The sequence below is a fragment of the Mesoplodon bidens genome, assembly GCF_964165515.1.
Source record: "Mesoplodon bidens genome assembly, chromosome: 18".
NCBI classification, from domain to species: Eukaryota; Metazoa; Chordata; class Mammalia; order Artiodactyla; family Ziphiidae; genus Mesoplodon; species Mesoplodon bidens.
In genome coordinates, this window is record NC_138175.1 from 47,771,214 (window position 1) to 47,795,515 (window position 24,302).

At 53.8% G+C, this 24,302-nt stretch overlaps 1 protein-coding gene across 1 annotated transcript in view; it reads left to right on the forward strand.

Moving 5' to 3' along the window:
• The first annotated feature begins 272 nt into the window (after positions 1–272).
• Positions 273–24,302, forward strand: part of PAK4 (p21 (RAC1) activated kinase 4) — a 47,255-nt gene continuing 23,225 nt past the window's right edge. Inside the window, exon 1 of the mRNA XM_081216716.1 lies at positions 273–434. The gene's annotated coding sequence lies outside the window, so the exon portion shown is untranslated. The remainder of the gene's footprint in view (positions 435–24,302) is intronic.

The window sequence follows — 24,302 nt, forward strand, 5'->3', positions numbered from 1 at the left end:
ACTGCCTTCCACCCCCTAACTCCTTTTGAGGGAAGGTGGGAAGCTCTGTTACCAGAGGATAGCCATTTTCCCCTTTAAGAATCCAAGTGGGCTGGGAGCCAGCCTCTCCGCACCCTTTCCAAATTTTCCAATCCCTGCTTGGCATTTTCCGCCTGCAGGTCTCCGATTGGACTATCAGCACCAATCAGAGGCTGGAGCGGCGCTGCCCGAAGCCCAGCTCCGCCCCTGAGCGGGCCCTGCCCCCGGCCCAGTCAGCCCCGTTGCTATGGGGACTGGTGGACGGCGAGGGGGGAAAGCCCCGGATGTTCGTTGGGGATTCAACATGGCGGCGGCAGTGGCCGTGCTGGCGGCGGCGCAAGAGAGCTGAGGGCGGCGTGAGGGCGCCGAGTTCCGGGCCGAGCAGCTAGGCCGCGAGCGACTGCTGTACCGAGCCGGTAGGATAAGCGGTCTGGCCAGGGGATTGGGGTGCGCCGGGCGGTTGTAGAGCGTTTAGGCGAATAGGGGGCGGGGCCGCTGGAGGGAAGGGTCGCGTCCGGGGTGTCGTGGGTCTATGCTGAGCGGGAGGGAGGTGTATAGGAGGTCAGAGGTCAAACTAACGAAGGGGGCGTGGCGAAGGGGGGCGCAAAATTCGAAATTTGAAGTGGGAGTTCGTTGGAGGGGCACGGGGTGAATGTCAAAAAAGGGGGGTCAAATTAATAATTTAATGGGAGGATGTGCCTACGAGGGTCAGAGGTCACAACCGTGGGGGCGGCGGGTTGGAGTTAAGGCAGCAGCCAGTGGAGCAAATGTAGGAGTTTTAGGTTGGGGGGCATCTTTATGAGATCAAAGGTGGGGCGTGACCAAAGCGAGCAAAAATCAGAATCTGATGGCCCGACAGATGATGTTCCCGAGGGTCAAAAGTTAAAACCCAAGTGGGACATATTGCTGGAGAGGAGGGGTAGGACATTCAAGAAAGAAATCAAAGGTGCTTTCTGGTGGGAGAGAAGGAAGCCCCCCTCCCGCAGACAATGAAAAGAATTCCAAGCACTCATAAAGCACTATGTGTCAGGCCCTGTTCTAAACGCTTGCCATGTATTTAATCCTGACCACAACCTTATGGGCTTGGTGCCATTTTATTAAAAGGCTAAGTGATTTGCCCAGGGCCACCTCATGAATAAGTTTTGCAGCTGAGATTGGAACTCTGGAGTTCTGGGCCCAGAGTTCTATGCTCTGCGGCCTCTCAAATACTCATAATGTTGGTTAATACTTAATGAGGGCTGACACTGTGCTCAGCGCCTGGTTCTATTGTACTACAATCTAGATACACCCACTTTGCAGCCACAAAAAGTGAGGCTCAAAGAGCTTCTGCTAAGTGACGGAGGCAGATTCCAGGCTGGATCTGAATGATTCCAGAGCTTCTGCCCCTGGTCGCCACACTGTAGATTGCCAGACGTCTGTTCGTGGAAGCAGGGGGCTGGGCAAGGCCGGGCCGCTCCCTGGGCAGGAACAGATTGTCTGTTTGGCCTCCGTGGAAGGGTGTGATCTGGGAGGAGAGGGTCCCCTGGGCCGATGGGATGGGGTGTTTGTGGGTGGCCTGGAGTCCAAGTGAGTCTGGCAGGCTCCTGTCTGGGGAGGGTGTTGTTGGGTGGTACCCTGTACAAAGTTGGGTGTTCTCTGTCCTTACAACCCCAGCCTCTCCTCTCGATCCTCAGTCACTGCCACCTCTTTTCCTCCTGCTCTCCCGCATCCCTCCCCGAGGTCCAACCACACTGGCCTGTTTGCTGTTCTTCAGCTCTGTAGGCTTATGCCTCCTCCAGGTCTTTGACCTTCGTGTTCCCTCTGCTTGGAATCCCTTCCCCACTTTGCACCCTCTCACTCACAAGCCACTCACTCACAGCCTGACCAGGACCACCCTGCCCCCAGACACTGTTTTGTGGTATTTTGGCCGTGCTGTGTGGCATGTGGGATGGTTCCCGGACCAGGGATCAAACCCAGACCTCTGCAGTGAAAGCGCTGAATCCTAACCACTAGGCCACCAGGGAACTCCCAGCGGCCCTCCACACACACTCTTTATCTCACTATTGTTCTCTCCCAGCCCTTCACTCAGTCTTTAACTTATTTATCAACACACAGTTTCTTGCCTGCCTCCCACTAGAATGTGGGCCCCTCACGGGCAGGAATTTCTCCATGTTGTTCTTTCCCTGAATCCCCACTTGAATCACTGCCTGGTCCACGGAGGGTGCTCAGTTGGTGGTGGTTGAATGTTGGGCGTGGTGCTGGGTGCTGGGTCTGCAGCAGCGGACAAGACACACAGAGCCCCTGGCCCCTGAGGGCCCTCAGTGTCCCTTGGTGGGAGCAGACTGGAACCAGACCCCTAGCCAGTGATGCATGGCTACATCTCTACCAGCAGTGACGTGGCCTGCGAGGACATGCTCAGAGGACCAGGCGAGTGCCCAGACCCTCGGCCTGCTACTCTGTCCCTTGGAAAGTCCCCTGGGCAAGCTCTGAAGGATGAATAGGAGGAATGGGAAAGGGTGTGCCAGGCAGAAGAAAAGGCGTGAGTGGAGGTCAGGGATGCAGAGTTGGGGGCTTGTCGGCAGCGTGTAGCCTGTGTGAGACCCCTAGGGTTCCTGGCCTTGGAGGAGGGTGGGCAGTGGAGCAGGGGCAGATGAGTAGCTGCCCTGTGTGTGTGGAGCTCCGAGGCAGTACTGGGGAGTGGTTCAGAGAAAGGACGCTGGAGCAAGGATGCCTGGCTATGGGCTTCCCTGGTGGCGCAGTGGTTGAGAGTCCGCCTGCCGTTGCAGGGAACACAGGTTCATGCCCCGTCCAGGAAGATCCCACATGCCGTGGAGCGGCTAGGCCCGTGAGCCATAGCCGCTGGGCCTGCGCGTCCGGAGCCTGTGCTCCACGACGGGAGAGACCACAACAGTGAGAGGCCCTCGTACTGCAAAAAAAAAAAGGATGCCTGGCTCACATTCATCACTCACAGGCTGTGTGACCGTGGGCAAGTCGCTTAACTTTTCTGGGCCTCAGTTTCCTCCTCTGCAAAATGGGCATAATGATAGTGACCAGTTCATAGAACTGCTGTGAGGATGCAGAGCATAAAGTGCTTGGCCTAAGGCCTAGCACACCGTAGGTGCTGTGTAAGCACTGGTCTTGAGGCTGCTGCTGCTACTGCTACCTGAGGAGGGCCTCAGAGGTGGTGGCCGGGCCTCTCTCCACCTGCCTCCTGGCTTACTCTGGCAGCCACGCCTCCCCTACCTGGCTCTGGCAGGGTCACTGGGTGGGTACAGGGCCAGGCAGCCCTATGAGGCCAGCCAGCCTCAGGCCCTCATGGCAGCAGCTCGCTCAGCATCTCAGGGCTTGGCACAGATAATGGGGGAATGATAGGGCTTTGGCACTAGACACCCACATTCGGGTTCCTGCCCCATCACTTACCAGCCATGGGACCTTGGGCAAGTGATTTCTTATTTGCCAGTTTTGTTCCTGTGAATACACTTCAGACTAGGGAAAAAAGTAGAGCTTTCAATGTAGCAAAACACCCACACTTCCAGTGTCCAGCACACAGTGGATACAGTTAAAGGCCCCTCTTCTCTGCCCCGCCCTCCCTGCCCGTCCTCCCTCCCAGCGGTAGCTGCTGGGCTGGATTTGGTGTCCAGCCTTCCTCTGCAGGTTTTCCTACTGTTCCTGCCCTCCGATGGATTCACAAACAATAGAGTAATAGCTCTCAACCCTGGCTACATATTGCAGTCACCTAGAGAGCTTTCAAAAATACTGCTGCCCAGGCCCACCCTAGAGATTCTGGCTTGGAGTCCCTTGGTCTGGGATGGGGCCAGCATCGGCATGTGGTTCTGATGGCCAGTCAGGGTTGCCCACTGTTTTACAGTTTTACAGATCATATAAAGGGTACCACAGTAAACAGCCTGCTTCTTCTGCTCTGCGTTAGTTTGGCTTTTTCTCCACGTGGACGTGTGTCGGTCTAGAGCAGGTCATTCGTTTTCCCTTTCTGCGTTTCTTTTTGTATTGGTGACACACAGGAGTTACCCGTTCACCTTTCGGCGGCCATTTAGGTGGTTCCCACTGGGACTGTAACAAACAACACTGCAATGAACATTCTAGACATGTTTCCTTGTGTACCACGGCCAGAGTCTGTCTTAGCCATATGTCTCACAGTGGAAATGCGGGACCTTCCAAATTGCTCCCCTAAGCATTTGTACCAATGTGCTTCCCAGCAGTGCTTGAGGGTTCCCTTGCCTCCGTGTCCTGCTTCGGGCAAGTCTGCAGCCCTTGCTGAAACAATTTACTCAGCCATGAGGTGGTAGGTTTTATGCCACCTGCCTGCCTCCCTCACCCCAGGCTGGAAACGGGGATAGTTCATGTGACGGCTTAGCTGGGGCCTGACGCCTGCTGAGCCCTCACACCCAGAGGAGAAGGCAGGCTGGGCTTTGACCTTCGCCCTCTAGGGTATCCAGGACAGTGGCTGAAACTTTGACCCAACTCTCCTTGGGGATCATCTCCCAGGGCTGACATTTGGGAAGGGAAATGGTACTGACTTAAACCTTCTCAGGACGGAGGCAAAGAGGAAGGAGGTGCAGCTCGGAAAGGGTTACACTCGTGTGTGTCAGATCATTGGTCCCAGTAGTGACCAACACAGTCAAAGCCCTGCCCTCATGGGTTACAGGATAGTGAAGGAGATAAACCTGTCCCCAGACGGTGATGGCCCACAGTGGTTGGGCTGGGATAGGGATGCACAAGCAGAATGGTTAGGGCTGGGAGGGGGGACGCACAGGGACTGTAGGAATCCGGAGGTGGCGTCTGACCCAGCCTGGAGAGCCAGCACGAGGGCTTTCTGGAGAAGGAGACATCTGATTGACGAGAGGGAGCCAGGCGCGGGAAGAGTTGGAAAGAACAGGACAGGTAGTGGATATGGAAAGTGCAAAGGCCCTGAGGTCCATAGGAGCTTGGGATGTTCAGGTCCCACCAAGGAAGCCAGTGTGGCAGAGCTGGCAGTGAGGTCAAGGAGGTGGGGAAGTGTGGCAGATACAGCAGGGGGTGACAGGCTGGGGTGAGGAGTGGGGACTTCATTCTGTGTGTAATAGGAGTCATCGGAGGGCTTTAAGCAACATCTGCTTTGCCTTTTATAAAGATTGCTCAGGCTGCCATGTGGGGCACAGATCAGGGAGGGTGGGGGCCGGGAGACCTGAGGGGAGGCTTCTGGGATAGTCCAAGCAGAAGAGAGTGGGTAGCATGAGGGTGGCGGTGTTGGAGGGTCCCGTGTGCTGGCCAAGATTTTGAGTCCTTTACCGATATGGACTCATTTGATCTTCACAGCAACCTACGAGGTAGGTACCGTTATCAACCCCTTTTTAGAGATGAGAGAGTTGAGACCCAGAGAGATATGTGACCTGCCTAGGGTCACACAGCAGGCAAGTGGCAGAGGCAGGACTTGAACTCCAGGCCTTCGGGCTCCAGAGTCACTGCTTGTTGCAGTTGCCCTGCAGTGTTTTGGGAGTGGTCTTGGTAAGACAAGGCTACTTCCTGTTCTTCCAGGCTCCTGTTTAGATAGAAACTCTTTGGGGGCCTGTTCAGCCTGGGTGGTTTCTGAGCACTGGGTCCCCACTTCCCTCAGGACCTCCCACAGCCCCCTTCCCTTTCTCGTCTACTGCCTTTCCCCTCCCTGTCCTGCTGGCTCACACTGAGCCAGACTTCCTGGCCAGACGCCGGTCGGGGTGTCCCCAGCAGCTGTTTCTCCCATCACCCAAGCCGGGCGGCCACAGATGCTGCCAGCAGGAAGCAGTCTCCTTCCAAGTCACAGCCAGGGAAATGGGACCCTTCCCGGCCCAGCCACCCATCCGGGGCTGGGGCTTATTGTCTACCAGCTGCCTTGGCCCACAGGAACGCTGGTGGAGGGGGGCAGGGAGGGTCAAAAGGGGAGCTTTCCCAGGTCCCAGGGGAGCCAGCTACGGCAGATATGTCAGAAGCCACCACTCACTGCAGCCCGTCTCACGGGGCCCTCTGGTCCTGCCCAATGGCACCTTCCCTGCCAGGGCCACACATTCCGCTCACACGTCCCTCAGCCTGACCCCCTACTGGAAGAGCCAGAGCATCCCCGGGCCTCACCTTCCTCACCTGTTAAATGGGCTATCGGGAGGATTGGAGGAGACCGTGCTGTCGAGTGCTTAGCACATTACCTGGTACGTAGTAAAGCTCGCGGTACGTGTGCCCCTCTGGGCTGCAGCCTCCTCTGCGCCTGCTCTGTGCTGGCCGCCACGTCCCTGAGTGCCAGGCGCCAGGTGTGTGCTTTATGAGCATCCCGCCGTGGCTCGGCCCGGAGCTCTGAGGAGGAGGTGTTATTAACCGCATTTTAATTTTAAGAAAGCCCATTTTTGCCCTGTCTGCATGTATTACCTATTTGCAGTTGAGAAACCACGCACAGTGCAGAGGGTTATATACGGCGATAAGGTCCCTTTCCCACCCCAGTGGTCAGGCCCCTTCCCAGAGACAGCATTGTTCCCGGTTTCTTTTCTTTCTTGGGTGTTTGTTCCTGCACGTGTTCTCCCCCGCTTTTGTTTTTGCTCACATGGAGCCGACTTCCCATGTTTGTATTCTGTCCTGCCCCTTGCATTTTTCACTCTTAAGTTCTGTGTCAGGATGTAGAGGGCTTCCTCGTGCTTTCTGTGGCTGTGTGAGGTTCCATGGCATGGTGTCCCCCCACACGCGTGTGAGCTGTGGGCACACCTCTGGAGGTGCTCGGGGGTCTGAGATGTGTGCCCCGGTAGCTCTGCTGGCAGTGTCCCTGTCTGCCTGAGAGCATGCTCCTGTTTGCACCCCACCCCCAGTGTCTGGTGGCGCCACAGTCTCCTCACGTTCTTACCATGTGGATGGGTGTTATCTGATACTTTGACCTCTGCCAGTCAGGCAGGTGCCACAATAAGTGGTCCTTATTGTGGTTCTGATTTTTTAAAAATCATTCTTGTTAATTATTTTATTTTAATTTTGGCCGTACCACGTGGGATCTCATTTCCCCCGACCACACCCCCTGCCATGGAAGCGCAGAGTCTCAATCACTGGACCACCAGGGAAGTCCCCTGATTTTAATATGAGTAAAGGGGAGCATCTTTGTGTTTGTTGAAAGCCATCTGGACTTCTTTCCTGTCTATTTGTGATATTTTTGCTTTCCCTAAAAAGAGGAAACTGAGGCATAGGCTGGAAACCCCACAGCGAGTGAGTGGCAGATTTGGGACTCACATCCAGGCCTGCCTGTGGCTCCAACTGGAGCTCTTAACCTGTCGGGTGCAGTGGAGACTGAGGGCATAGACTCTGGAGCCAACTTTGCCACTCTTAGCTGTGTGATCCCAGACAAGTCAGTTCACCTCTCTGTGCCTCCGCGTCCTCATCTATAAAATGGGGACGATAATGATACCTCCTTTATAGGGTTGTTTTGAGGATATAAATGCATACTCATCAGACAAAATGCATAGTAAGTGTTCAAAGACGGATAGCTGCCAGTATTAGTACTCATAGTATTACTCTGTGTTATTAGTATCAGCAGGCACTGTTTTGTGAGCTTTGAGTGAACGAACTTATCACATCCTCCTAGCAACCCCAAGATGTAGACGTTCTTGTTTTTTTGGTGGTGGTTGTTTTTTGTTAGTGGCATGTGGGATCTTAGTTCCCGGGCCCCCTGCAGTGGAAGTGCAGAGTCTTACCCGCTGGACCACCAGAGAAGTCCTAGATGTATATGTTCTTATTATCCCGCTTTTAAGGGGAGGAAATGGAGAACCTGGGAGACCAGACTGGTGTCAGAGCCGTTAGGGCTGGGGTTTGGCTCCCGGGCTCCCTCTGCCACCCGCTAACTGAGCAGAGGGATTAGAAGGCTCCTCCCTTCCCAGCCGGCTGCAGCGGAGCTCTGGAGGGCACACCTTGGCAGGTGGGGACGCCGGGCAGGGGCCCCACATAGAGAGCCTCCCTCCTGGGCCCTCTGCTCCCACCCCAGCGCCCCAGCCCAGCCCTGGAAACTCTGATAAAGCCGCATTGTGTGGCAGTTTCGGGCTTGCTTCCCCTGGCGGCTTTCAGCCACTCCTACACATGGGGAAGCCTCCTGGGCCTCCTCCCCCTCCCCCGCCCCTCCTGCCAGCCCTCCACGCGAGTGCTGGGACTGGGGAGGAAGTAGGGCATTGCGGGAGGGCTGGGCTCCTACCGTCCCCCAGGTGAGGACAACCCCCCAAGTCCTGTGCGCACGCACGCGCGCGCGCGCGCGCGCTCTCTTTCTCTCGCTTTCTTTCTCCCTAGGGACCCCTCCTCTGCTGCCTGCAGCCACTTCCCCAGCTCCCTTCGCCCTCCCTCCAAATCTGTCCCCAGATTAGTTGTGTATTTATGTACCTTGATAATTCCACCTCTTTAAACCTTCCACAGTAGTGAAGGGTAACATGCCTATAGAAAAGTGCATCAGTGCCCATGTCAGTTTAACAGGTAATTATAAGGTGAGCAGCATTTCACCACACCTAGGCGAAGACTGTGAACACAGCACCCCAGGAGCCTCCCATGCCCTCTTGACCACAACCCCAGTAGAGGCCACCTCCCTGACCTTGGGGGTCACCAGGCCCCCGCTTTTCCAGAGGTTTTACCAGGTGTGCATCCTGAGTTACAGCCTGCCACCTCGCCTGCCTGGGGACTTCGCATAAATGGACTTCTGCAGCACATCCTCGTCTGGGTCTGCCCTCCCTCATCCTTGGTCTGTGAGGCACAGCCATGTGGTTGTGGGTGTGAGTGGTTCGTTCGCCCTCGTTGCTGGGCAGCCTTCTAATCATGACTTACTTCTCCGCCCCTGCTACGCGGGGGTGACCGTGCTCTTTGAACGCATCTGCTGGGACCTGTGTGCATGCACTTCTCCAGGGATCACGTCCGGGCTGCGGTGCTCAGCTCAGAGGGTCGAGTCTCACCCCCTTAGCAGAGCCCGCCACGCAGCTGTCCAGTGTGGCCGTAACTGCGCGCCTGCCCAGCAGCGGCTGCTCATCCTCCCCTGCGCTGGGTCTCTCAGACTTTGTAACTGACCTTGCAACATTTTATATTCTCTTCTCCTACAGAAGTAACACGTGTGCTTCTTATCGCTGAGATGAGTCCTCTTGCCCTTTTCTCCTCCCCGGGTTCCTATCCATGCCAGCTCTTACCCATCCCACCTATGGGCGTCAAGTGCTTACTCCTTGATAAGCCCTGTGCTGGGGCCCCAGGCGCCAGGACCCGGAGGTGAACACAGCAGGCTCCCTCGCAGGGCTCAGTCTGGCAGGCGACCCAGACCTTGACCAAGGAGTGACACGGAGACAGGCAAAATAGACCAGACTCCCAAGCCCCATCTCCTCCCAGCAACCCTGCCTCGTTCACGGGCACCCCATCCGTCCTCTCGATGGGGCCGGGAATCTGGCGTCACCCTGGCTCCTCTTGTCCTCGTCCTCCACATCCAGGATGTCAAGAAAGCCGGCTGGGGCTTCCCTGGTGGCACAGTGGTTGAGAGTCCACCTGCAGGTGCAGGGGACACGGGTTTGTGCCCCGGTCTGGGAGGATCCCACATGCCGTGGAGCGGCTGGGCCCGTGAGCCATGGCCGCTGAGCCTGCGCGTCCGGAGCCTGTGCTCCGCAATGGGAGAGGCCACAACAGTGAGGGGCCCGCGTACCGCAAAAAAAAAAAAAAAAAAAAGCTGGCTGATTAGACCCCGGCGCCTCCCACTCCTTGTTATCTCCGCCTGGTTCCAGCCGCCCTCTGCTCCTGCCTGGGCCATGTGGCCACCCCCTCACTCCCCCGCTGCCCCCACAGTCTGTCCCCGTGCCCAGCCAGGGGTTCCCTGCCCTGCTGGGTGCCCTCCCGTGGCTTCATCTCTTTTGGGAAACGCCTCCAAGGCCCCACAAGATCCTGGCCCAGGTTCCCTGCTCACCTTCACTCCTCTCCTGCCGCCCTATTCCTGGAACATTCCAGGCTGGTCCTGCCTCAGGCCCTCTGTTCATGCTGCTCCCTTGTGTTTGCAGCACCTCGCATCCCTGCATCCAGGCAGATCTCCCTGACTCCTGTCTACAGTAGCACCGTCACTCTCTCTCCCCACCTTCCCCTGCTTGGTTCTCCTGGTCCACTCACCATCACTACTGATCTGTTATGACTGTGGGCGTGTGGGTTAGTGTCCTCTCAGCCCGCCCCCCCCCGCCCCCCCCTGAATAACTTAGCTTCATGGCCGTGGGGGGGATTCTTGCGTCCCTTGTTATATCTCAGGGCTTGACTTGTAGTAGTCACCCAGTAAACACTGGTGGGCGGAATGAATGAACAAGCCATAATAAGCGGAGAGTGTCATTGCCAGAGCGTATGATGTGGGGGGGTGTCCTTCCCCCACCCTCCTGCCCCGCCCCCAACGTGAGAGTTACAGGGCAGGCTTTTCTAAGGAGGAATTGCTGCTTGAGGATGAACTCAGGGAGGAGGAGGGTGACGAGCAGTCGAGGCTGAGAGAGCTGCCTGTCCAGAGGTCCCAGGCGGGAGAGCGCAAGGCGCCTTCAGGAGTCGAAGGAAGACTGGCATTCTCCCTCTGCTCTGGATTCCAATCTTGGCAGCCACTCGGGCCTCTTCATGTCTCAGTTTCTTCCTGTAGAACTGAGGCTCCTGTGCGTGTCCTAGGGCATGTGTAAAGTTCTGCTCTTAACATACTTATCCTAGTGCCTGGCATATGAATGTGATTGGTTTATTACCCTTTTTTCCAACAAATACTCTGGAGTGCCTGGCCCTTTGTGGCCTCCGGGGACACTGTGGTAGATAAACAGACCCAGTTGCTACCCAGATGGAGCCTATCTCTTGGACTCTTAGCCTTCTGGCCACACCCCCGACCTCCCAGCTCAGAGGCAAGAGAAGGCCTGAAAAGACCTTGGGCCTGGGGAGTCCTTATTCCTGCGGCTGATTAATAGGGAGAACTAATCGCGGGTTTGCACACGCCAGGCCCAGTGCCCGCACACAACTCCCACGCTGTTTCTACTCAGTCCTTCCTGGAAGGATTCGACCCATTTCAGAGATGAGGGAGGTGAGGGTGGCACCAGTGGTGAGTGCTGCATCCATCCTGCTGGCTGGTGCTAACCTGATGTGGTGGTATCTCCTCGGGGTGTTGGAGCAGCTTTTCACATGCTCCTCAAACATCTGGAGCGCCCCTCCTATGAAGGGCCCGTTCGGGTCACTTGCCTCTTTTTCCTCTGGCTGTCTGTACTTTTTTTTTTAACCACTAGACCGCCAGGGAATTCCCTGTCTGCATTTTTATTTTGAATTTCTGTGAGTTAAATTCTAGATTCTGGTAAAGAACATGTGTTTCCTAGATGGTACTCCTGCCTTCTCTCAGTCCATGGCCTGTCTTTTCACTTTAAAAAAAAAAATTATTTATTTATTCATTTGGCTGCATCAGGTCTTACTTGTAGCACACGGGCTCTTCATTGCAGCACTCAGGCTTCTCTCTAGTTGTGGCGCATGGGCTCTCTAGTTGCGGCCATGGGCTCAGTAGTTGTGGCGTGCGGGCTTAGTTGTCCCGCGGCGTGTGGGATCTTAGTTTCCTGACCAGGGATGGAACCCGCGTCCCCTGCATTGGAAGGCCGATTCTTAACCACTGGACCACCAGGGAAGTCCATTCACTATTTTTATTGTGTCTTTTGATGAACAGAAGCCTTTAATTTTTAATTTTTTTTATTTTTTTATTTTATTTTTTTTTGTGGTAGGCGGGCCTCTCACTGTTGTGGCCTCTCCCGTTGTGGAGCACAGGCTCCAGACGCGCAGGCTCAGCGGCCATGGCCCACAGGCCCAGCCGCTCCGCGGGATGTGGGATCTTCCCGGACTGGGGCACGAACCCGTGTCCCCTGCATTGGCAGGCAGACTCTCAACCACTGCACCACCAGGGAAGCCCAGAAGCCTTTAATTTTAATGCAGTCAGTTATCATCCATTTCCTTTATAGTTTTATAGTTCTACTTTTCACATTTAGTCTTCCTTTGTGCTAGAATTGGAGTGTGTGTGTGCGTGTGTGTGTGTGCGTGTGTGTGTGTGTGTGTGTGTGTGTGTGTGTGTGTGTGTGTGTGTGTGGTGTGAGATAGGCACTCAGTTTCACATTTTCCATCTGGATCCCCAGTCATCCATGTACCATTTATTACAAACTAGCGTTTCTCCCGGGCCACCTGTGTCATAAATTGTCTCTCTGTATAAGGGGGCCTGTTTCTGGGTACTTTCTTCCTTTCTCATGCTTGGTTTGCCTGTTCCTGTGTCAGTACCCCACTGTCCTAATTTCTGTAGTTGATAGTAAGTCTCGATGGTGTGGAGAGGAAGCCCTTCCACATGTCCTTCTTCCCGAGTGTCTCGGCCATTTGACTTTTCATAATTCCATTTAGATATGAGACGAGCATCTTGCCACACACACAGACGTGACTTTGAGTCTCCCAGTCCATGAACGTGGTCTGTCTCTCCATTTACTTATGTCTTCTCTGATGTCTTTCAGCAAAGTATCACACTTTTCCAGCCTGGGCCTTGCCCACCGCTTGCTGGATTTATTCCAAGGCACTTTGTGATGTGGCAGGGGGAGCCTGTGGCCTCCTCTCCCATGAGGCGCCTTGTTCACTGGGCTTGGCTTTGCTGGGTGAGGCTCTCACAGCAGAGGCAGGAGCCCAGCTCCCCCATTCCCTGCTTTCTCCCTGGCACCGCCCCTGGGCGCTGGCAGAGGGCAGGCAGGGTGCCAGAGAGGAGGTTGTAATTTTCCTGAATGATTTCAAGGGCTAATTAAAGGTTTTCCTTGACTAATCAGCTTACGGTTTAATTATCGGGAAACAGGCTCAGGGATGCAGGAAGCAGCACTGCTGGGGTCTCCTTACAGCATGGCGGGAAGGAGCCAGGGCCCAGCCCTTACCCCATGGCCATGGCAGGATCTGGGGATACCCCGGTACCCCCAGGAGGCCAGCTGCGGTTCTCCATCCCTGGGAGAGAACGGGGTGGAGCGCAGCAGATGCCGGTGAGGTCAGAGTGGGCCCCTGCCCTGCTTAAAATCCTTCTGTGGTTCCCACTGCTGGGGTGGTGGGGGACCCAGTCCCGCCTCTGGTCAGCAAGGCCCTGCCCCCTCCCTTGCCAGCTGCACTTCAGCCTCGCTGGCCTTTTGTCAGTGCCCTCACCTCTGTTATGCTTTGGGTCCTGGCCTAAAGGTTACCACCTCTGGGAAGCCGTCTCAGGCCACTCCTGCCTCCAGAGCAGGTGCTAAACTCTGCCAGCCACAGGCCGGCTGTCAGCGTCTCTCCCTCCACCACTGATAAGTGCTTCGCGCCTGGGCTGCGCCCTGTGGTCCAGCATTGGAGTTGCGGAGGACCCAAGAGGAGAAGGGGTTCAGGATGGGTGCTCTGAGGAGAGGGCTGGGCGCAGGCTTCAGGCCCGGAAGACTGAGTGATTGCTGAGGCCTTCCTGGGGGAGGTGGTTGGCAATCTGGCCAGTGACCTGACCAGGGAAGGGCTCTTGGGAGTTTGTGAAGGGGGCGGGGACCTGGAGATGGCCGTGCCAGGCCTGGCTCCATTCCTTGCATTCTTCAGCAGGCCCCAGACTCCTGGTGGCTAAGGTGGGGGAGGGTGGGCAGGCAGAGAGGGGGGCCTCCTGGGCGCTCACCCTGCCCCGCCCTTTCCCTTTCAGCCCCTCAGGCCTACACCTGCCTCCGTCTGTCTCACTTTACACCACCCCTCGAGGACACAGGCCTGGGACTGTGTGTCCAGGCCCCCCACCCCCTAATCCCATGCTCACCCCTGGCCACACATTAGGGTTACCTGGTGCAGGCATCCATGCGGGGGTCCAAGGTCAGACCATTTGAATCCGAATCTCTGGCTGTGGGGCCTGAGCACTGGGTTTTGTGACGGTTTTTTTCAAAACTCCTTGGGTGACTCTAGTGCAATTCTGAACCGAGATGAGAGCCACTGGCTTACAGAGTGATAGGAAACATATATTAGCTTTTGCGATTTCCTGAGTTTGGGCACTTTCCTGGGTTTCTGACATGGCGTGATTAAGTCATGTCACCTCCATAAGCACACTAGGAAGATATGATTATTATTCCCATGTTACTGACAAGGGAGCTGAGGCCCAAAGAAGGCGTCCGTGCCTGGCAGTGCAGCCTCTGTCACTGTCCTGTCTTCCCATCCCTGGGCCCTCCAGGCCCCTGTCTGAGCAGCTATCTCTCTCCCCACCTCACTTCTTTCTTTCTCTACCTGTGTCTCTGCCTCCTGTCTCTCTCCCTCTTTCCCTCAATTTCTGCTTCCCTCCTCCCCTGAAGAGGCTTCCTTAGCTTCCCTGTTTAGAGCCAGGATCCTGCTGAAGCCACAGAGGGGAGATGGTTTCTACAGGCCCAGGACAGGGACGGGAAGGATGCCAATGTCACCACTCTCCAGCCTCCCTTGCTGCTCCTGGCACCTGGTGTGGGAGAGGGTGGGAGGCAGGGCACCCATCCCACTGATGGTCAGGGGTGGGGGTGGGGGTCCTGGGGCTGGCTCTGCAACCTTGCGTGGAGGATCATCCAGGGGGGTGGAGCCTAACAAATCCCGTGGGCCCCAGATCTGGTGTTGTCATCTGTTGCTGGTTACCATTTCAGGCTCCCGTGGGGTGGCTCATGGTTTAATTTCCAGAAAGGTTTGTGCTAAGATGTGAATATTGCATTGCAGGAGCCGTTATTGTTTGATGGGAACGTGGGGGACCAAGAATCCAGTGCCCCTGTGTGTCCCCACTCACCAAGGGCTCCCTGGCCTCCTCTCCCCGACCCCATCCCAGCAAGGGCTGGGCATGCAGCTCCCCCGCCGGCCTCACCCACCTCCAGCAGAGCTTCCTCTGTGACCTGAGACCAGGCCCTGAGCCCTGGATATCTCTGTACTGGTTCCCATTTGGAGCCGGAGAAGAAGGATTCTTGTTGCCTCCCAGGGTAGCTGGGAGAATTAAGTGAGTCAGCGTATGTGTAACACTCAGCACAGGGCTGACATCATTATGTCATTCTGGTTACTGTTGCCGTGATTACTGTTACAGTTATTAGAGGCAGGATATGTGTTTGGATTTAGTCATTAAGGTTCAGGGGGTGAGCGATCCATAATTCTTCACTGTTATGACTAGGTCACATTTCCTTTTGCAAAACATTTAAAACCTTTGTATAATGGAAGTGTCCACACATGCTCTGAAGAATGGTCTGATGCCCTCCCCACGTCCCTGTCCCCGTCCCCAGCTTCAGCAGTTATCAGTCACCACCAGGCTTTCTCATCTGTACCCCATCCCCACCTCCCTGATTCTTTTGAAGCAGTTCTCAAGCATCATAGACTTCAGCCATAAATACCTCAGATTTTTTTTGCCTATGAGAGATAAGGAATCTTTAAAACACACAGACACACAGACACACACACACACAGTACCATTGTCACAGGAGAAAAAGAACCAGTACTTCCTTAATATCCTCACATTTCCCCAGTTGTCTTATCATCCTTTTTCAATGTGTTTGTTTGACTTGGCATGCAGACAAGGTCTGCTTTGCGTTTGGTTGATAGGCCCCTTAAGTCTTCTGTAGTCTATAGGGTTTCCCCTGGCGGCTCTTTCTGTGCTTGCTTCTTGGGTCACTGATCCATCAAAAACCCTGGTCCTCTCTCCTCTGGAAGTTTCCACACTCTGGATCTCACTGATGCATCCTTGTGGTGTCCTTTCACATGGTCCTCTTTCCCCTGTACTTCCTGTATGTTGGGTCTTAGGCCTAGAGGTGCTATTGGATTCAGGTTCCCTTATTTCATAGGTGGTGCTCTGTGGGAACATCAGGCCAACATTTGTGTCTGAGTGACTATTTTAAACTAAATTTAATTAAGTTTTTTTTTTTAAGTGAGTGGATTGAAAAAAAAGTTCTTAAGTCACTCCTAGTAAGGCTGGTACCCAGCTACAGCAGAGCGGAGCGGGAGGAACCCAAAGGCCTGACTTCCAGAACTGCCGGGGCCTGGGAGCAAAGGGCTGTGTGTGAGCCCCTGGCTTCCAGTGAACCATCGTCATAAGTGCACAGCTTTGGGCTCCTGCTTTGCTGAGACCAGAGGCCCCCAGCTGAGAGCCATCCCTGACCCCCAGCCCCACCCCCATCCTTCAGCCTGGCCTGGTGGTTAAGCTTTAGGGACTCCTGCCCCAGCTCTGCCCTTGGCCAGCAGGGCCACCCTGGGAAGCTTTCCCATCCCCCACGGGCTTCCTCCTCCGTAACATGATGCTGGTAGGGGGACCACACCTCCCTTGGAGGGCTGTGGTCTAGAGGCCTGGGCGCCAGGAGCTGCTGTTCTTCTGCATTTAGTGTAGACTCTCTTTGACCTCAGTCGGGCCACTCTCCCCTTCCACCCTCCCTCCCTTCCTGCCACGCCAGCCTCCTTGGCCAGCCTCCTCGGGCATTCTGGAATGTGCCAGGCAGGCTTCAGTCCTTGGGCCTTTGCAGTTGTGGTTCCTTCCACCCTGAAAGCTCTTCCCTAGATCCGCACGTGGCTCCCTCACTTCCTCTGCTCTTGCTCAAATCCCGCCCCCTCAGAGACACCCCTCCCCCCACTGTCCCCTCTCCCACTTGTTACGGACTTTTTTGTTTACTTGTGTGTTGTCTTAACTCCGTCACTCACTAGGATGTCATCTCTGGGAAGGAGGTACTGTCTTACTCACTGCTGTATCCCCAGTGCTTAAAACAATGCCTGGCACATACTGAGTGCCTAATAAAGAATTGTTGAGTACGGGACTGAACAAGAGCCTGAACGTGGTTAAGTGAGTGGACTCTGGCCTGGGTCAGACCTGCCATGGAATCCTGGCTCTAATACATGCTGTGTGACCTTGGGCCAGCACCTCCCCTCTCTGAGCCTCACTTTCCTCCTCTGCAACATGGAGGCATTCACAGCACCCTGCTCACTGCCTTGTCTTGCACTAGTGTGGTGTGCACACGTAAGGCTCTGTAGTTGGCCTCGCTGGTATCCTCTGTCTCCAGCGCAGGGCACAGGTGAGCCAGCTAGGGCTGTCCCCACCACGGGGACTCTACCAAATCTTGACTAACTCCTTCCACTCTGGGTGACCGGCTGCGGCACCCCAGGGTAGGGACGCCGTGGATAGATACTTCCCCTTGGCCAAAAAGGCTCCACGGGGAGTGTGATCCACGCAGGACACCAAAGTGCTGGGCATGTGGAGAGACCTGGGTGTTGGGGCTGAGGCTGAGTCTGGCTGCTTCCAGGCCTTTGTCTCCTTTGCAGGAAACAGGCCAAGAGCTGCAAGGGGCCTAGGAGGGCTACTGCTCTGATCGCGGCAGCAGTTACAGGCTTGGGAGTGTGTGAGTGAGAGAGAGAGAGAGATAGAGAGCGAAAGAGACTGTCTGTGGACACCTGCAGGTATGGAGGAAGCTTCCAGCTGTCAGAATTGCTACCCCTGGTGTTTCCTGCACCAGAGTGTAAAATATGACACATGTACAGAAAACCGCGTAAGACCTCCCTGTTCAGTCTAGTGAATAATTATAAAGCACACGCCCTTCTCACAACCACCCAGATCAAGAAGACAAGCATTGCGAGCACCCTAGAAGCCCCCTTCTTCATGTGCTCTTTCCAGGTTTATCAAATAAATTCAGCCCTCTTTTCTTCCTTTTAATTGTTGCCTGTTCGTTTGTGCATCATGAAAGATCACAGTTGCCCTCAAGAGATCAGAGAATCACCTGATGGACTCCCTTGGGCCTGTTGCCCAACTAAAAGAGAAAAAGCGCTTGCCATGGTTAAAGTCCCCTGGGTCCCCTCCCGCAGGTACTCACTGTGCTTCCTTGTTGCTTCCATAAATAGTATCCCATATTGTTCTGCAGGTTTTAAAACTGTAAATGGTCCCAGACTGCCAGCACTCAGCTGCAGCTTGCTCTCAATAGGGTGGATAAGTGAAGTCGCATGCCAGTGGGAATGCTCCCCAGCATGGGTCAGATGGAAGCCTCTCCCCATAGCCAGATGAAAGCAGCCCTGCCCCGGTGGAGCCGCAGGAGGGCGCTCTGGGGCTCCTCTCGGCTTGCCACCCCCTGCTCCAGCTGGGTGTGACACCTCTGCCTCAAATGAAGGTGGGTAGTCCCTGTCCGGAGAGGGCACTGCCAGCTTCCCAGGTTGACAATTGGGTTTTAGCTATAGGCCCTTGACCTGTGAGGGGCCTTCCCTGACCCCTGTAAGGTGTGAAGGGGGTTCTGGTACCATCCCAGGTCTGTCAGTTCCACGGGGGGGCCTTCCCTGGAGAAGGGTGAGGACCCCCCCTCCACGTGGGAAGGGATGGGGGGCTGGGTGCAGGGAGGGTCTCTTCTCTCCCCCTGCCTCCTCTGCCGCTCTGCTTCCCCTGTTAGCCAGTCTCATCCCGCCTTTCATGGAGAAGCCCTGTGGGGTGGAGATGACTATCAAAGGCTCTGGATCTGAAGGGCTGGGTTTGCTGCCCAGCTCCGCCACCTACTAGCTGGGTGACCTGGGGCTCGTGGCTCCCCTCCAGCCCCCCTCGGCCTCAGTTTCCCCATTTGTAAAATGAGATTGTTATAAAGGTTATTTTATCCATGTAAAGCACTCAAAAGGAGCTAGCACATAGAAACCTCTTAACAAGTGTTAGCTGAGAGTATTATTGTCATTATTGTCCCTCACTCTTTCACTGTGTGCCTCCTCTGAGTCCAGCCCTGTGCTGGCTGATGCCTGGGACAGGATGGTGACCTGTCTGCCCGAGGCCCTGCCCTCATGTCCAGTGATGGGAGACAGACACAGCACTAAGCAGTGACAGCCCAGAGTGACCCTGAGGAAAGCACAGGCCCAAGTGTCATGGCTTTGGTGGAGGAGGCCCCGAGAACTTGAAGCAAGCCCTGGCTCCACCCTAGGAAATCAGGGAAGGCTTCCTGGAGGAGGAGACATCTGAGCTGAGGGCTGTAAGAGGACTAGGAGTTAGTGTGTGGAAAGCTGTGCGTTCCAAGGAGAATGAATAGCATCTTCTAAGATGGGAAAGGGTCTGGCATTTTCAATAAATTATTATTTTTAATTAAGGTTTTCATTGTGAGATCATTGTAGATTAACTTGGACATGTAAAAAATAACACAGAGAGAGCCCCTGTACCCTTTACCCAGTTCCCCCAATAGTAACATCTTACAAAATTATGGTTAGTACAAGACCACAACCAGGATATTGACACAGATACAGTCAAGATATAGAACATTCCATCACAAGGATCCCCCCTGATGCCTTTTTATAGCCACATCCCCTCCCTGGCCCGTCCCTAACTCCTGGCAACCACTCATCTATCTGTCCCCCATTTTTATAATTCTGTCATTTCAACGTTATGTAAATGGGATCATACTGTACGTCACCTTTTGGTGTTGGCTTTTTTTCACTCAGCATAGTTCTCTGGGAGATTCATCCAGGTTGTTGCCTTTGTCAATAGTTCATTCCTTTTTCTTGCTCAGCAGTGGATGTGCCATAGTTTATTGAACCATTCACCCATTGAGGGACATCTGGGTTGTTTCCAGTTTGGGGCTATTAGAAATAAAGCTGCTATAAACAGTCTCATACAGGTTTTTGTGTGAATGTAAATTTTCATTTTTCTGGGACAAACACCCATAAGTGCAACTGCTGGAAAGTAAGGTAGATGCATATTTAAAGAAACTGTCAAACTGTTTTCCAGAATGACTGTTCCATTCTGCATTCCCACCAGCAGCGTATGAGTGATCAGTTTTTCTGTGTCCTCACCGGCATTTGGTGTTATCACTATTTTTTATTTTGGCTGTTCTAATAGGCATGTAATGATAATTCATCGTGGCTTATTTTGCATTTCTCTAATGGCTAATGATGTTGAACATCCTTTCATGAGCTTATCTGCCATCTGTGTATCCCCTTTGGTGAAATGTCTCATGTCTCCTGCCCATTTTCTAATTGGATTGTTTGGTTTTTTTTTTACTGTTGAGTATTGAGAGTTCTTTATCACTTCTAGATATTAATCGCTTGTCAGATATGTGGCTTGCAAATATTTTCTCCCAATCTGTGGCTTTTTATCCTCTTCACATGGACTTTTGCAGAGCAGAAGTTTTAAATTTTGGTGAGGTCTACTTTATTAATTTTTCCTTTTATGGGTCATGCTTTTGGTATCAAGTCTAAGAACTCTGTGCTTAGCCCTAGATCCTGATGATTTGTCTGTTTTCTAAAAGTTTTATAGTTTTACATTTTATGTTTAAGCCTGTGATCCATTATGAATGAAGGTTTGTGCAAGTGTGAGGTTTAGATGAAGGTTCATTTTTTAGCATAGGGATGTCTGATTGTTCCTGTACCATTTGTTGAAAATGCTGTCTTTCCTCCGTTGAATTGCTTATGCTTCTTTGTCAAAAATAAGTTACCACAGTGAGATACCACTTCACACCTACCAGGATGGCTATTATCAAAAGAAGAAAGGAAAATAACATGTATTGGTGAGGATGCAGAGAAATTGGAGCCCTTACGGATTGCTGGTGGGGATGTAAAATGATGCGGCAGCCGTGGGAAACAGTTTGGTGGATTCTCAAAAGGTTAAATATAGAACTACCGTATGACCCAGCAATTCGACTGCTAGGTACATATCCAAAAGAATTGAAAGCAGAGACTTGAACAGATATTTGTATACTTTAATGTTCATAGATGCATTATTAACAATACCTAAAAAGTGGAAGCGATCCAAGTGTCTATCAACAGATGAATGAATAAACAAAATTTGGTGCATACACACAAGGGAATATTATTCAGCCATAAAAAGGAATGGAGTTTTAATTTATGCTACAAGGTGGGTGGACCTTGGAAACATGCTTAGTGAAATAAGCCAGACATAGGAGAAATATTGTGAGATTCCACTTATGTATTCCACCTAGCGTAGGCAGATTCATAGAGAAAGAAAGTGGAATAGAGGTTACCAGAGGCTGGGGGGAAGGAGGGAGTGGGGAGCTATTGTTTAATGGGTAAAGGATCTTTTTTGGGGATAATGAAAAAGTTTGAGGCATAGGCCTTGAAGGTGGTTACACAGCATTGTGAATGTATTTAATGCCACTGAAGTGTACACTTTACGAATGGTTAAAAGATAAATATTATGTATATTTTACCACAGTGAAAAAAATCAATGTTTTAAAAACCAGTTGGGTGTATTTGTAAGGGTCTGTCTCTGGGTTCTCTATTCCGTTCACCGGGCTCTGTGTTTATCCCCACTGTCTTGATTACTGTGTACAGCTGGTCTTAAGCTATCGGGGAAACTACTGGGGAAAGTGAGTCTTCCCATTTTATTCACCTTTTTCACGATTGAGTTTTTCTAGGGCCTGGGCCTGGCATTTTTGGAGCCCCCCTCGCACTCCCTTTTGTGGAAGATGGCACCAGGACTTACCTACTTTCAAAGTCACCCTTGACACCTGCCTTGCCCTCAGCCCCCGCATCTGACTCATCAACAAGCGTTGCTTTTTGGGGGGCAGACATAGCTCTGGTCTGTGCCCCCCTCTCCGTGCCCAGCCATCCTGGCTGCTTTCATCAGTCTCCTGGAGCACTGCTTCCGTCTTGTCACTTGTCCGCACACCCTCTCAGGCCCCCTTGATCCCATCCTCCACAGACAAGGCAGCCAGAGTTACATCTCCCAAATACCAGCCCGTCCTCAGCGCCTGCCCTGCTCCCCCGCCTCCCCGGTGGCCTGGCTTCTGCCCTGCTCCAGCCTGGCTCCCCCACACTCTCAGCCCTCCAGCCACCCGTCTCCGCTGGAATTTCACACTTCATCAGGCGATGCTGGACTGTCATACCGGGACTGGACTTGGTGGATGCACATTGGATTTCTATTGACAAACTCCATGAATGTGGGAAGGACCCCATGGTTGGGGGTGGTGGTGGGGAGATGAGGCTGGAGACGTGGGGATAGCTGGGGTGGGTTTACAGAGGTCTCCCTGACCCTTGCAGAAAAATAGGCAAAGGCTTTTTTTTTTTTTTCTCGGCCATGCCACATGGCTTGTGCGATCTCCCCGAGCAGGGATCAGACCCGCGCCCCCTGCACTGGAAGCACGGACCCAGAAAGTTCCAAAATCAAACTTTTTTTTTTTTGGCCACGCCTCGCAGCATGCAGGAGGCAAAGCCTTTGAAGAGACACTTAGCAGAAAAGGAATTGTGGTGCTTTTATAAATATGAAGGGATGCACAATTACTAAGTACAAAAACGCAAATGAAAACTAGGCCGAGAGGGGCCAGACTTCACCTGTCTGACTGGGGAAGATGGGAGAGTTTGACAACACCCTGGGCCTGAGGCCGAGGGAGGGGCTGAGAACGGGCAACTTGGCAGTGCTGAGCTTTGCCCGGCAATCCCCCTTGTAGGCGTTTGGCCCACAGACATGCTGGCACACCTGTGAAGTGACATCTGCACACGCTTATCTTTGCTGCACCGTTTGTAAGAGCAAATGCCTAGAAACCACTGACCTGGCCCCATGGGGACTGGCTCAAGACATCGTGGCCCTTCCACACAGCTGCTAAAGCAACAAGGCTGTGCTTTGCAGAGATGGAAACATGGAAAGATCACTAGGCACATTTTTTTTAATCCTAATTTTAAATTATTAGCCTACCTAAGGCATAAATGTATAGTATGACCAGTTACTTTAAAGGGAAGACCCACGTAACCCCCGCCTCCAGTTGAAGACACAGATGGTTCCAGCCCCCCAGAAGCCCGTCCCAAGCCCTTTTGGCCCCCGGAGGCAGCTTCCCCCCTGACTTTTGAGGCAGTCGCTGCCTTGCTTTTCTCTTTGGTTTTGCTACCTCTGTATGCATCCCTAAAGAGCATATTTCGTTTTGTCTGGTTTTAAACTATTTCTGAACAAAGTCCTAGGATGTATCGGGTTTTGTTTTGCTTCTTCTGCTTAATATTGTTTTTGATGTCCATCCGCATGTAGCTGTGGGTCATTCATTCTCACCGTCGTGTACTAGTCCATGGAGCTAGTAGATCACAGTTCACCATCCATCTCCTGTAGATGAGCATTTGTGTTGTTTCCAGTCCCTCGCCGATTCGCCCCCCATTCAGACTGTGTGAACCTTCTCACGTGTGTCCCTGGGAGCAGACGTGGGAGGGCACTTGCCAGGTCCCCAGTGTGTCTTCACCTCGACTGGATGCTGCCAAATTCCTCCTGGTGCCGGCGGCGCAGAGGGGCCAAGGAAGGCTGTTGGCAAAAGCATCGTACGTGTGGTGCGCTGCCATTTCTGGCTTTTTAAAAAGTGTGTAAGCATCTCTGTGCGCGTGCGTGTGTGCACACGCGTGTGCATAAGCTCTCAGAAAGAAAACAAAGAAATTCCAGTAGAGGTGGCTCCAGGGCTGAGCTGGGGTGGGGCAGGGCAGGAGGGCATCGTCCTGTCCCTGTTTACCCTTTGGTGCCATTGACTTTTGAACTATGTCCCATATTATAAAGGGACAGAGACTGAGACGGAGAGAAGGAAAGGAAAGGGAGGGGATAGACGAAGCCTAAATGTGGCAGAATGTTAATAGTTGCGAATCCGAACGATGGATTTTATGGGGGTTCATTGGTTTAGTCTCTAGCTTGGGGTGTGTTTATAAAGTTTGGTAATGAAGATCTGTTCCGGTGTGAGAGGCTCTTGAACCGACCTCTCCTTGCCCCTGAGGCCTGTCCCCAGGAGGACCCCTTGTTTCCAGTGAGACTTCCTCCTGGAGGAGGGGTGCTCTCTCCTTCCTCCCCCCCACCCCTGTCCCTTCCCTTGGGACCTAGTTTCCCTGGCTGGTCAGAACTGCCCAGTCCTGACCGCCTCCCTCACCAGAGCCCAAACCAGCCGGTCCGGTTTGGGGAGCCGGCCCCATTTGGCTCTTCTCTGGGTGGCTGCCTGACAGGTGCTCCACCCTGACGGGGGAGGGGGTGGCCTGGGATCTGGGGCGTGGGGGGGGGAGTGGGAGGGGCCAGACCTGCCCTGCTGTGGCCCCAGGCCTGGCTGGAAGCCCCTGGCTTAGTGAGCAGGTGGTAGACAGAAGGGGGGTAGATGGGATTTCCAGGCCCTTGGAGCCAGTCAGTCCTCCCGGTCCCCGTGGTAAAGTCCTGGAGGAGTCGGCCTGGGGCAGCAGCCATGGTAGGGTGCCAGAGCAGGGGAGTGGGAAGGACCCGGGCACCTCTGTCCACCTGCCGCCCGGGCCACCTGCTCACTCACTGTTCTCCCTGGGCTCCCCGTCAGCAGACTACCTGCCCAGGGCCCAGGACCCCGCTTGAATCCTGTCATTGCCGCCGCTCACACGACCACCCGCCCCCCACCCAAGTCAGGGAGCAGTCCTACTCTTCCGTCCGCCCCCAGGGCAGGGAGTTTTGT